We start from the raw sequence: 14,750 nt of genomic DNA on the forward strand, positions 1-14,750 counted from the left end.
TTTCAGAGACCTTCTCAATAAAGAAGGACTGTTTGACTCCTGGTGTACATTACATGCCTCTGTAAAAGATTTAACTTTTTTCTCCACGCCCCATAATTCATATTCACGTATAGATATGATTTTTGTAGACAAGATACTACTTTAAAATGTTACTTCTACAAGCATAGGGGTTATATCTTGGTGAGATCATGCCCCAATCTCAATAACCATTACCACACAATTCTCTAAACCGCATTTTGCACCTTGGAGATCTAAACATATTCCACAAAACCTTAAAAGAATATTTTGAAATTAACTTAACACCAGACGTATCCATGGCAACAACATGGTGTGCTCACAAAGCAGTGATGAGAGGCCTCTTCTTGAAATATTCAGCCCTTGAAAATAAAAAACGGATTAAAAAAAGCAAACTACTCACAAACCAAATAGCACACTTAGAAAACGCAAATAAAAAATCCCCCAAAGCTACAAACGCCCTCAAATTAATAGATCTCAGATACAAATTTTTACGTTAATGTAATCTAGGTTTGAACTTCATCTCCGTAAATCTAAGTCAATGTTCTACCACAGCGGTAACAAAGCTAATAAAGCCTTAGCAAATAGAATAAAAACTAGATCAGCCAAATCTAGAATCCCTTACCTATAAAACGCGAACAAACAAAAAATTATGAATCCGCAAGATATCGCAAAAGAATTCGCATCCTACTACTCTAAATTATACAATCTAAATAAAGACCTTCTGACCTCACAACCATCATCATCTCACAACCATCATCTGAGACAATTAATGCCTTTTTAAACAAGATTTCTCTCCCCAAATTATCAGAGCATAATAAATCAAAATTTAAAAACTGAAGAAATACAAAAAGTTATAACATCCCTTAAACTCAATAAATCCCCAGGCCCTGATGGGTTTATCAATGAATATTATAAAGCTTTTTCTCCACTTGTATTAGAACATATGACAGAATGTTTTCAGCAATTCTTTGCAGGACAACCCATACCCAAAGAAATGTTATCGGCCATAATAGTAACTTTACCAAAAGCAGCCAAAACCCCTGACACTCCAGCTAATTTCTGCCCTATTTCCCTTCTCAATTCGGATATAAGTACAGTTTATTCCTCGGGCTTCCTGTGGGCGCCGTTTGACATTACTAATGGCACTCCTCAGGGTTGTCCTATGTCCCCCCTGATTTTCGCCCTTATCATGGAACCCCTGGCAGAGAGTATAAGAACTTCTTCAGACATATCAGGTGTTGAGATTTATGGAACAGCACATAACTTTGGTCTTTTTGCTGACGACACCATTCTTATCCTGACAAAACCATCTGTTTCTTTACCAACAGCTGTTGTGATTCTTGACCTCTTCAGCAAAGTATCATATTACAAGGTTAACACTAACAAATCCCAAATACTCCCCATGAACCTTGGCCGAACAGAACTCAATTCCTTGAAATACAAATTCTATTTCCAGTGGGTTAAAAATAACCTTCCTTATTTAGGCATAACGCTAACGTACCCCCCTTCATCAATGTTACAATGTAATTATCTTACCTTGGAGGATATTTAAAATAAATTAACCTCGTTTAAGATGTTCGGTATTTCATGGTTAGGTAGAATTGCAGTCACCAAAATGACGATACTTCCCAAAATACTCTATACCTTCAGAAATGTAGCAATCTATTTCCCAGCCTCTTACATCAGAACCCTCCAAGCCATTATCACAAAGTTTGTTTGGAATGGCAGAAGGGCCAGAGTTAAATCAAATATTTTATTTGCACATATGAGATATGACAAGAGGAGGAATGAATTGCCCCTCCATATTACTATATTATAAATCAGTGATCCTATCCCACCTTAAATCGCTCTGGTTAAAGGAGACCTCAAAAAAATGGGTACAAATTGAACTGGGAATGCTGAAGAACCACAATATTTCACACTTCTTAAATGTACATCTCAATTTTGTACCACTATGCAATTCCCCCTTCATATCCTCCACAATACAAGCTATAATCAGACAATGGCTGGATCCATTAACTTATGGCCTTTTCACCCTACCAGACATAGTAGACTTACCCAAAACTGTTTTTGAGCTGTTCATCCCCAACTTCTCCATTTCAAAGTGGACTTCTCAGGGCATCAACTGTTTGAGAGCTATGGGCGGAAGGGAAATGCACCAATTCCCCAGTTTAGCTAAGAAATTTGACCTATCAGGACTAGTTCGCGAAAATTCGCGAATATCTGGAACAGGCATGCTCAACCTGCGGCCCTCCAGCTGTTGCAAAACTACAACTCCCAGCATGCCCGAACAGACTATAGCTATCAGCCTACAGCAGGGAATTGTGGGAGTTGTAGTTTTACAACAGCTGGAGGGCCGCAGGTTGAGCATGCCTGATCTAGAATATAGTAATACATATTCGTAATTTCGAATATTTGATTTTTTTTTTATTGCGAATTTTCAATTGCCGAGTAAAAACATGATTCCTCCCTGCTTCTTGCTTGTGGGCCAATGACTCATTGGCCCACAAGCAAGAAGCAGGGAGGAATTATGACTTTAAATGGGAAAAATTATGAATATTCTAAAAAACTAATATATAGCATTATACCGAATATATTAGTTTTTTCGAATATTCGTAATAAAAATTCTTCTAAAACAAGAATATATAGCAATATAGTGAATATTAGAAAAAAACCGAATGTAGAGCAATTTAGCTAATATAGTGCTATAATATTTTTAGTCTAATAGTTGTAATTTCTTTCTCATCTGAAGTTCAGATTGGAAAAAAAATTACAACTATTGAAAAAAAGATTATAGCACTATATTAGCTAAATTGCTCTATATATATATATTTTTTTTTGAATATTCGCTATATTGCTATATATTCTTGTTTTAGAATATTACGAATATAAATGGGAAAAATTATGAATATTCTAAAAAACTAATATATAGCATTATACCGAATATACACTGCTCAAAAAAAAATAAAGGGAACACTTAAACAACACAATGTAACTCCAAGTCAATCACACTTCTGTGAAATCAAACTTTCCACTTAGGAAGCAACACTGAGTGACAATCAATTTCACATGCTGTTGTGCAAATGGGATAGACAACAGGTGGAAATTATAGGCAATTAGCAAGACACCCCCAATAAAGGAGTGGTTCTGCAGGTGGTGCCACAGACCACTTCTCAGTTCCTATGCTTCCTGGCTGATGTTTTGGTCACTTTTGAATGTTGGCGGTGCTTTCACTCTAGTGGTAGCATGAGACGGAGTCTACAACACACACAAGTGGCTCAGGTAGTGCAGCTTATCCAGGATGGCACATCAATGCGAGCTGTGGCAAGAAGGTTTGCTGTGTCTGTCAGCGTAGTGTCCAGAGCATGGAGGCGCTACCAGGAGACAGGCCAGTACATCAGGAGATGTGGAGGAGGCCGTAGGAGGGCAACAACCCAGCAGTAGGACCGCTACCTCCGCCTTTGTGCAAGGAGGAACAGGAGGAGCACTGCCAGAGCCCTGCAAAATGACCTCCAGCAGGCCACAAATGTGCATGTGTCTGCTCAAACAGTCAGAAACAGACTCCATGAGGGTGATATGAGGGCCCGACGTCCACAGGTGGGGGTTGTGCTTACAGCTCAACACCGTGCAGGACGTTTCGCATTTGCCAGAGAACACCAAGATTGGCAAATTCGCCACTGGCGCCCTGTGCTCTTCACAGATGAAAGCAGGTTCACACTGAGCACATGTGACAGACGTGACAGAGTCTTGAGACGCCGTGGAGAACGTTCTGCTGCCTGCAACATCCTCCAGCATGACCGGTTTGGCATTGGGTCAGTAATGGTGTGGGGTGGCATTTCTTTGGAGGGCCGCACAGCCCTCCATGTGCTCACCAGAGGTAGCCTGACTGCCATTAGGTACCGAGATGAGATCCTCAGACCCCTTGTGAGACCATATGCTGGTGAGGTTGGCCCTGGGCTCCTCCTAATGCAAGACAATGCTAGACCTCATGTGGCTGGAGTGTGTCAGCAGTTCCTGCAAGACGAAGGCATTGACGCTATGGACTGGCCCGCCCGTTCCCCAGACCTGAATCCAATTGAGCACATCTGGGACATCATGTCTCGCTCTATCCACCAACGTCACATTGCACCACAGACTGTCCAGGAGTTGGCAGATGCTTTAGTCCAGGTCTGGGAGGAGATCCCTCAGGAGACCGTCCGCCACCTCATCAGGAGCATGCACAGGCGTTGTAGGGAGGTCATACAGGCACGTGGAGGCCACACACACTACTGAGCCTCATTTTGACTTGTTTTAAGGACATTACATCAAAGTTGGATCAGCCTGTAGTGTGTTTTTCCACTTTAATTTTGAGTGTGACTCCAAATCCAGACCTCCATGGGTTTAAAATTTGATTTCCATTTTTTAATTTTTGTGTGATTTTGTTGTCAGCACATTCAACTATGTAAAGAACAAAGTATTTCAGAAGAATATTTAATTAATTCAGATCTAGGATGTGTTATTTTTGTGTTCCCTTTATTTTTTTGAGCAGTGTATTTGTTTTTTCAAATATTACGAATATTCTAAAACAATAATATATAGCAATATAGCAAATATTCGGGAAAAAAACGAATATAGAGCAATTTAGCCAAGATAGATGTCCAGCAAAAATTGTTATCTAAATAATGGGTTGAAGATCAGAAATAGAAGTCCAGCTAAAGAGTAACCCTAATAAATCTATACATATATATTTTTAATAATTCATTACAAAATCTTATCCTTAGATGTCCAGGCACACACCAGGCCAATAGAGATGCTGCTAGGGAGTGGGGTGACTGACCCTATTAACATATACTATAGCTTGGCCCTAAGCCCAGAGGCAACTCCTAATGGTGGAGCCCCCCTGTCCTCGAACCTAGCTAACAACTCCTATACAGCCCTAGAAGGATCAATATTAGGTGATGTACAGGGTATTGGGCCGGTGTGGGCATGGACAGAGAGGATCAAAAACAAATATGAAAAAAAGCACAGTGTATACGGCCCCGACGATAAGAACTATCATCAGGTACACGGTGCAGCAAATTACAAAACTAAAACAACACCTAAATAGGATAACGCTAGATGCCACAGATCTAAACCGTGGTCAACCCCAACGCGTTTCCCCCACGGTGTGGGATCATCAGGGGGTAATAGATAAAAGATAATTAAATAGGTACAGACGGCATATCGAATAAACGGAAGGAAGCCCCGATACAGTTGGCAAATCCGTGGAAAAGCCGTTCAGTAAATGGTGTCAATTATGACATTCAGTAATGAGATCAAAAAATGTGATCAAAAAATGTTTGGACCAGATGACAATGTTGGGGGGGGCGGATAGAAGAACATATAACGACAGTCTTGATGTATCATATGTGTGCATCATATCTGCAAAGAAAAAGAGAGAAGGATATCCATATATACATGATAGGCTTAAGTATGTATCCCAGCACCTCATACAAAAGTGTGAAGGACCACCACCAGTATGGGTTATAATAGAGGGATTCACTCACGGTGTCAAGAGGAAATTCCATATACTTAAGGGGACTCGATCAGTCATATAGATAAAGCAAATGACTCTCTTATAGATGCCGAAGTGTGCAGAGACCAAGCGTGTCACTGATGTTCACATGTATCAATCACAGAGGTAGACTATAAACACAGAAAAATAATCAAATAGTCATATACCACTCAAACCACAGGGGATCATGGAGGTGAATAGAAGGGTGAGCATACCTTCAGATATATGTTGAATCACCAACAACAGTCACCCATGTCAGATCAACCTATTAGATATCGGTCCACTATATGACAAGAAAGAGCATGTATCACTAAGGCCCCACTGCAGACAACTCATGTCTAAAGGTGCTGTGGTCAAGTTACTTACTGTTGGTAGTCAAGCCACAGGCATACGTCCCCTCCCTGGGTCCAACTATTACTCTCACAGAGTTACCCCCTCTTATACTCACCATAAAGAGTCTTCTAATTGTTAATACCTGTGTCAGGGTGAGGTCCCAAACAGTAACTCCGCCTAGGACTGCTGTGTACGCCATACGGTTGGGGACTCTCAGGTATCTTAGTTTTAGGGATAAGAAGATCTTCTTATCCCTAAAACTAAGATACCTGAGAGTCCACAACCGATGAGAATTGTCTCGAACTTTGACACGGCTAACCAGAACATTAAGAAAATTTTAAATAAATACTGGCCAATTTTGAGTATGGACCCCGACCTCTCTGAGGCCGTGACCGAACGTCCGTCTGTCTCCTACCGCCGGGGTAGAAGCCTTAGGGATCGGTTGGTGACTAGCCACTACACGCCTCCAGTCAAGGTAGGCACCTGGCTGGATCGCAGACCGGTGGGCCTTTACAGGTGTGGTGGCTGTAAGGCCTGCGTGTTTTTGAACACAGCGAGAACCATTATTGGATCAGCATCTGGGCAGACCTTTCAGATACGTGATTTTATCAACTGTAAATCTAGGGGTCTTATCTATCTATGCCAGTGCACCTGCCCCCTTGACTACGTGGGGAAAACTATCAGGGAATTTAGAAGACGTATCCTTGAGCATGTAAATGATGTTAAAAATAAGGAAGTTACCCCGATTGCGACACACGTGAACGAGTTCCATGGGGGAGACCCCAGGTGCCTTCGATTCACGGTACTAGAATTGGTACATCCATCTCCACGTGGGGGTGACTGGGATAGGAGGATCCTACAGAAGGAGAGTGAATGGATCCATAGACTCCGGTCCCAGTCCCCCCGCGGGCTAAATGAAAGATTAACTTTTTCATGTTTTCTGTGACTTGCCTTTTGGCCTTTTTGCCCTTTCGCGCTAGGTCCTTATCTTCCATTTCCCTGTCCCTTTCCTTTCCCTAATTCTATCCTTGCTACCTATGAGCCCGGTAGTTAGCTTTGTCCCTTTACTGGACCGGGTGCGTGAAGCACCGAAATTATGATTATCTGTAACGGTGATTATAAACAGTTTCACCGGTTTCACTATATATTGTTCTATCAGCTCTTATCGATTTACTCAAAAACCTTGTCCTTTATATGTGTACCCCCGCTCACCGAGTCCTCATATAAACTAAGATATGCAGGGTGTAGGGTATGGTCGCCTGTTATGGCCACTGTATCATATACCTTACCCCTGCTATGCTCTGGTTTTTATCACATACCATAATTAGGTTTATTACCTGTGTCAGGTAATTTTCTTTATTTTGCCCACAGTCTATTGCCCGATCCGGCGGTCTGCGTTCCATGCTGGAACGCATTGGCCCGAGGAGATGACGTCATACCTGGACGTCCTCTAGGTGACTGGCTGGCTGTTTAGGCTGGCACTGGGCTGGAACGCATGTCCCGATGACGCTACTTCCGGTCCCGGTAGTCGCGTCACGTGCGTTCCACCTTGGAACGCACGCTACTTCTCATGGCGCCTTATATGCCTTTCATATGGCGTACACAGCAGTCCTAGGCGGAGTTACTGTTTGGGACCTCACCCCGACACAGGTATTAACAATTAGAAGACTCTTTATGGTGAGTATAAGAGGGGGTAACTCTGTGAGAGTAATAGTTGGACCCAGGGAGGGGACGTATGCCTGTGGCTTGACTACCAACAGTAAGTAACTTGACCACAGCACCTTTAGACATGAGTTGTCTGCAGTGGGGCCTTAGTGATACATGCTCTTTCTTGTCATATAGTGGACCGATATCTAATAGGTTGATCTGACATGGGTGACTGTTGTTGGTGATTCAACATATATCTGAAGGTATGCTCACCCTTCTATTCACCTCCATGATCCCCTGTGGTTTGAGTGGTATATGACTATTTGATTATTTTTCTGTGTTTATAGTCTACCTCTGTGATTGATACATGTGAACATCAGTGACACGCTTGGTCTCTGCACACTTCGGCATCTATAAGAGAGTCATTTGCTTTATCTATATGACTGATCGAGTCCCCTTAAGTATATGGAATTTCCTCTTGACACCGTGAGTGAATCCCTCTATTATAACCCATACTGGTGGTGGTCCTTCACACTTTTGTATGAGGTGCTGGGATACATACTTAAGCCTATCATGTATATATGGATATCCTTCTCTCTTTTTCTTTGCAGATATGATGCACACATATGATACATCAAGACTGTCGTTATATGTTCTTCTATCCGCCCCCCCCAACATTGTCATCTGGTCCAAACATTTTTTGATCACATTTTTTGATCTCATTACTGAATGTCATAATTGACACCATTTACTGAACGGCTTTTCCACGGATTTGCCAACTGTATCGGGGCTTCCTTCCGTTTATTCGATATGCCGTCTGTACCTATTTAATTATCTTTTATCTATTACCCCCTGATGATCCCACACCGTGGGGGAAACGCGTTGGGCTTGACCACGGTTTAGATCTGTGGCATCTAGCGTTATCCTATTTAGGTGTTGTTTTAGTTTTGTAATTTGCTGCACCGTGTACCTGATGATAGTTCTTATCGTCGGGGCCGTATACACTGTGCTTTTTTTCATATTTGTTTTTGATCCTCTCTGTCCATGCCCACACCGGCCCAATACCCTGTACATCACCTAATATTGATCCTTCTAGGGCTGTATAGGAGTTGTTAGCTAGGTTCGAGGACAGGGGGGCTCCACCATTAGGAGTTGCCTCTGGGCTTAGGGCCAAGCTATAGTATATGTTAATAGGGTCAGTCACCCCACTCCCTAGCAGCATCTCTATTGGCCTGGTGTGTGCCTGGACATCTAAGGATAAGATTTTGTAATGAATTATTAAAAATATATATGTATAGATTTATTAGGGTTACTCTTTAGCTGGACTTCCAATTTAGCTAAGATAGTGCTATAATCTTCTTTGTCTAATAGTTGTAATTTTTTTCAGTTCAGACGTTTTTTTCTAATATTGGCTGTATTGCTATATATTCTTGTTTTAGAATATTACGAATATTCAAAAAAACGAATATATTCGATATAGTGCTATGACTCTTTGGCCCACAAGCAAGAAGCAGGGAAGAATCATGTTTTTGCTCGGCAATTGAAAAATTTGCGATAAAAATTCGCATTACAAAAATTCGCATATTATGCGATCATTACCTTGTCGATTTTTCGAGTAAAAAAATCGTAGAATCGAATTTGCGAATATTCGCTGAATATTCTACAAAATATTTGCGTAATATCGCGAATTCGAATATAACTACTGCCGCAGGACTAGACTACTTTATATTCCTACAACTAAGACACCTGATTAAATCCAAACCTATTATCCTTTCAACTACATCCCAACCATCAATACTACCTATATGGATATCAAATCCAACTCACATAGCATTTCCTTTTGCTACAGGAATTTTCTGTTGGGGGAGAATGATGGGACGAAGAATATTAAAAACAAATGGCATAGTGATTTGAATCAAATCTTCCCGACCGATCGATGGCAAGCGGCTCCATCATCCATACCAAAATTTTCCAAATGCACCTTTCACCTCGAGACACATTGTGAGTGGTTTTATAGGTGGTACCTCACTCCGTCCCGCCTTTCTCAGATGTTTCCAGACACATCAAATATGTGCTGGAGATGCAAAACAAAAGAAGGAACTTACATTCACATGTGGTGTGAATGTACGTATATAAAGAAAATTTGGAATCTCTGTGGTCTCCTGATGCTGCTGCTACCTAAACACTATGTCGCCTTGCCACTCTGTGGCCTCCTTATGCTTCTGCTGCTGCCTCCACACTATGTCATTTTGCTACTCTGTGGTCTCCTGATGCTGCTGCCATCTCCACACTCTGTCATTGTGCTACTCTGTGGTCTCCTGATGCTGCTGCCACCTCTACACTATGTGACCTTGCCACTCTGTAGTCTCCTGATGCTGCTGCCACCTCCACACTATGTCACCTTGCCACTCTGTGGTCTCCTGATGCTGCTGCCACTTCCCCGTTCTGTCATAGTCCCACTTTGTGGTCTCCCGATGCTGCTACCACCTCCACACTATGTCACCTTGCCATTCTTTGGTCTTCTGATGCTGCTGCCACCTCCACACTATGTGACCTTGTCATTCTGTACTCTCCTGATGCTGCTGCCACCTCCACACTATGTCACTGTGCCACTCTGTGGCCTCCACATGCTGCTGCTGCCACCTCCACACTCTTTCATTGTGCCACTCTGTGGTCTCCTGATGCTGCTGCTATCTCAACACTATGTCACCTTGCCACTCTGTGGCCTCCTCATGCTGCTGCTTCCACCTCCATACTCTGTCACTGTGCCACTCTGAGGCCTCCACATGCTACTGCTGCTGCCACCTCTACACTATGTCACATTGCCACTCTGTGGTCTCCTGATGCTGCTGCCACCTCCACACTGTGTCATTGGGCCACTCTGTGGACTTCTCATGCTGTTCCCACCCTCCCTACTCCATGACTGGGCCACTATTTTGCCTTTTTGGCCTGGTTGACATCATCATTTATTTGACCCTCCTTCTCATCTCTCAGAAGGAAGGAAAAATGAGACACACAACGGATCCTGTCTGTGTAGCAGCTGTAAGGCCTGTATGGTCCCATCAGAATTGGCTTATGATTTGGTAGCCAAAAGCAGGAGTGGGTACAAAACACAGAAGACATGCAAATATTCCATTGACGTGTGATCTCTGTTTTGGATCCACTCCTGTTTTTTTGGGGGGCATTTGCAATACTGAAGGATTACGGACCAAACGCTGACCAAGTGAAGGCGGATGCTCAACAGACAGGATCTGTTTTTTGGGGGGTTATTGTTCTGACAGTTCAGAGGAAGGGCAAAATAATCTGTAATGTCAACACAAACTTACTGCTGACAACCTCTCCACTCTGTCAGGGGGGCTCTACTTGTATAAGCGTCTAATAGAACAGGTTCTATAGACATCTATGTGGAATCAGCTGACGATGGTGTAAAAGAAGTGCGCTCTTTCATGCTACAGTAGGATCCTGGGCACCTGCACGGTTCTTTATACCTGACGCTAACATCGACCTGTAAGGCTGAGTTCACACTTGAGTTATTTGGTCAGTTTTGGCCCCGTAACTACCCAAAGAAGTGAAGAGTGCAGTGATTCTAAGAGCAACGCCTGTCATCTGCATGTCATACTGACTCACAGCATTGTTTCACTACCATAGCAGACTCACTATGCGTGTTGCTGCAAGGCACAATGTTCTACACCACTATACAGGCGCTCTGCAGCCAGGAAATTGCTGTGTTTTAATGCGATTTGCCACAAATTAATTTGGATCGAATCGAGTCGTTTCGGAAAATTCAGCAAATGATCGAAGCGAATTTTGGAGAAATTCGCTCATCTCTAATCACTTGCTCTGTAATGTATTGCTTCTTATTTCTAGTGAAAAGAACAATGACAAGAAAAAATAGATATATCTAAAAAAAAAAAATCATCATTTTACATACAAAGTGGCATTTTGAGTGAAAGCAATGCAATCTGAAAACAAAAGGGACATGGTATACATGCTGCACACAGAAGAATATTGTCAGTAAAATGCGATAATCAAAAATCTCTTACATGTAATTTATCAAAAGAGGCTTGAGAAGGAAGCAGAGTATCTGTTACATCAATATATGGATCATTTCCACTTCTCTAAAGCAAGTTACAACACCATTTTCTCTATGTCAGATTGTCTGACTGAGCAAGAAAAATGTGATCATCATGATAAAAAGCATGTTAAGAACATTATCTCAGGGAAACTGGAGGCTCTGCATGTAGCTGTAAAAAGCAAATCGCTTAGTGTTATGCTATTATAGCAAAAAATTCTTGATGAGAGATCAGCTTTCTGTCATTTTTTTGTAGCATATTAATCATTACACTAAAATGGAGACAATATCTTATAGTATGAGTATTTATTTGAATGAGAGACAACAGAATGGCCTTGCAATGATCAGACTGATAATGGAAAACTGTGTAGGAACTGATTTCAGGGGTCGAAGGTACAATCCAGAAATACTAGACTGTATGTACAGCAAGGTATCAAGTGGTCCTTCCCATTACAGGTGTGCTTTTGCATAGCCAACCACTTACTCCCACTCACATGAAGTATCATGATTGATATAGTGTATATTGCAAAGTTGGGACACATGCTTTGTTGTTCCTTATGGAGTTTGGGATATATTATCTAGATGATGGTCTTGCACAACTCCCCTCCTTTGCCCACCAAACATGAAGCCCATGATAGGTGCCCAGTTAAAGAGGTTGTCTGACAAATGCAGCCTGTGACTAGAGATGAGCGAATTTCATGTTATAAAATTTGTTCACGCTTTGTTTGTTGGTAAAAGAAGAATTGCTTAATGGATTCCGTTACCACAGACTTCTACGTATTATGACGGAATGAATAACGGAATGCCTCTAAAGGCATTACGTTATGCATTCCGTCATAGAATTGCGTTATGGTCTGTGGTAATGGAATCTATAATTCTACTTTTACCAACAAACGAAGCGTAAACAAATTTCATAACATGAAATTTGCTCATCTCTACCTGTGACCATATACTATATATTCTCCCCTGCTTAGAACCACCTCAGTAAACCAAAACAGAACAACAAAGACTGGCCTTCTTCCTAAAAGACCCAAATCAGCCATTAAATCACATCTGAACCCGGACATGTCCCCATTTTCACCCAGGCAGCCCCTCTGATATAAGCATTGGAGCATTTTAAAGGGGTGCTTGGGGGGGCGGGCAGCCATGCGATCATCCGCCCGCCCCCTCTCTCAGGATAGCCGAGCGGTTTGCAGAGTGTCAGCACATTGCTGACACTCTGCTCGAAACGCCTGACATCTGTGCTGGCACAGATGCCATGCGTTTAACCCCTTGCATGCCGCGGTCCGTAGGGCCTTTTCAGCCCCCGATGGGAGAGGGAGGGGGCCCCCTATCTCCCCATCACCCACTGCTCTGCTGTGGCAGCGCGTGATGGGTACCATGGCAACCGGACGCCTTCACAGGCGTCCGGCTGTCCATGGTACTGATCAGAGGCTGTCCATGGTGCTGATTAGACTTCTGCTAAAGGCAGAAGTCTAATCAGACTTTGTAAAGTGAAAATACAGTACAGTACACTATATAGTGTACTGTACTGTATTATACAGACATCAGACCCACCAGATCTTCAAGAACCAAGTGGGTCTGGGTAAAAAAAAAAGTAAAAAAAAGTGAAAACATATTTATCACTGATTAAAAATGAAAAAAAAAAAATTCCCTACACATGTTTGATATCACCGCATCTGTAACGACCTGATCTATAAAACGGTCATGTTACTTTACCCAAACGGTGAACGCCATAAAAATAAGAAATAAAAAACTATGACGAAATTGAAATTTTGGCCACCTTACTTCCCAAAAAAGGTAATAAAAGTGATCAAAAAAGTCGTATGTACGCCAATATAGTACCAATCAAACCATCACCTCATCCCGCAAAAAATGAGACCCTACATAAGATAATCGCCCAAAAACTGAAAATACTATGGCTCTCAGAATATGGAGACACTAAAACATGATTTTTTTGTTTTTGTTTCAAAAATGAAATAATTGTGTAAAACTTACATAAATAAAAAAAAGTATACATATTAGGTATTGCCAAGTCCGTAATAACCTGCTCTATAAAAATATCACATGACCTAACCCCTCAGGTGAATACCGTTAAAAAAGAAAAAAAAAACGGTGTAAAAAAAGCTATTTTTTGTCACCTTACATCACAAAAAGTGTAATAGCAAGCTATCAAAAAGTCATACGCACCCCAAAATAGTGCCAATCAAACCGTCATCTCATCCCGCAAAAATCATACCCTACCCAAGATATTTTCCCAAAAACTGAAAAAACTATGGCTCTCAGACTATGGAGACACTAAAACATGATTTTTTTTGTTTCACAAATGAAATCATTGTGTAAAACTTACATAAATAAAAAAAATAGTATACATATTAGGTATCGCCGTGTCAGTGACAACCTGCTCTATAAAAATATTACATGATCTAAGCCCTCAGGTGAATACCGTAAAAAAAAAAAAAAAAAAACGGTGTAAAAAAAGCCACTTTTTGTCACCTTACATCACAAAAAGTGTAATAGCAAGCGATCAAAAAGTCATACGCACCCCAAAATAGTGCCAATTAAACCGTCATCTCATCCCGCAAAAATCATACCCTACCTAAGATATTTGCCCAAAAACTGAAAAAACTATGGCTCTCAGACTATGGAGACACTAAAACATGATTTTTTTTGTTTCAAATATGAAATCATTGTGTAAAACTTAAATAAAAAATAGTATACATATTAGGTATCGCCGCATCCGTGACAACCTGCTCTGTAAAAATATTACATGATCTAACCTGTCAGATAAATGTTGAAAATAACAAAAAATAAAAACGGTGCCAAAACAGCTATTTCTTGTTACCTTGCCTCACAAAAAGTGTAATATAGAGCAACCAAAAATCTTATGTACCCTAAACTAGTACCAACAATACTGCCACCCTATCCCGTAGTTTCTAAAATGGGGTCACTTTTTTGGAGTTTCTACTCTAGGGGTGCATCAGGGGGGCTTCAAATGGGACATGGTGTAAAAAAAAAACTATCCAGCAAAATCTGCCTTCCAAAACCGTATGGCATTCCTTTCCTTCTGCACTCTGCTGTGTGCCCGTACAGCGGTTTACGACCACATATGGGGTGTTTCTGTAAACTGCAGAATCAGAGCCATAA

This window comes from Bufo bufo, chromosome 5, assembly GCF_905171765.1.
Source record: "Bufo bufo chromosome 5, aBufBuf1.1, whole genome shotgun sequence".
In the NCBI taxonomy this organism is placed as follows: Eukaryota; Metazoa; Chordata; class Amphibia; order Anura; family Bufonidae; genus Bufo; species Bufo bufo.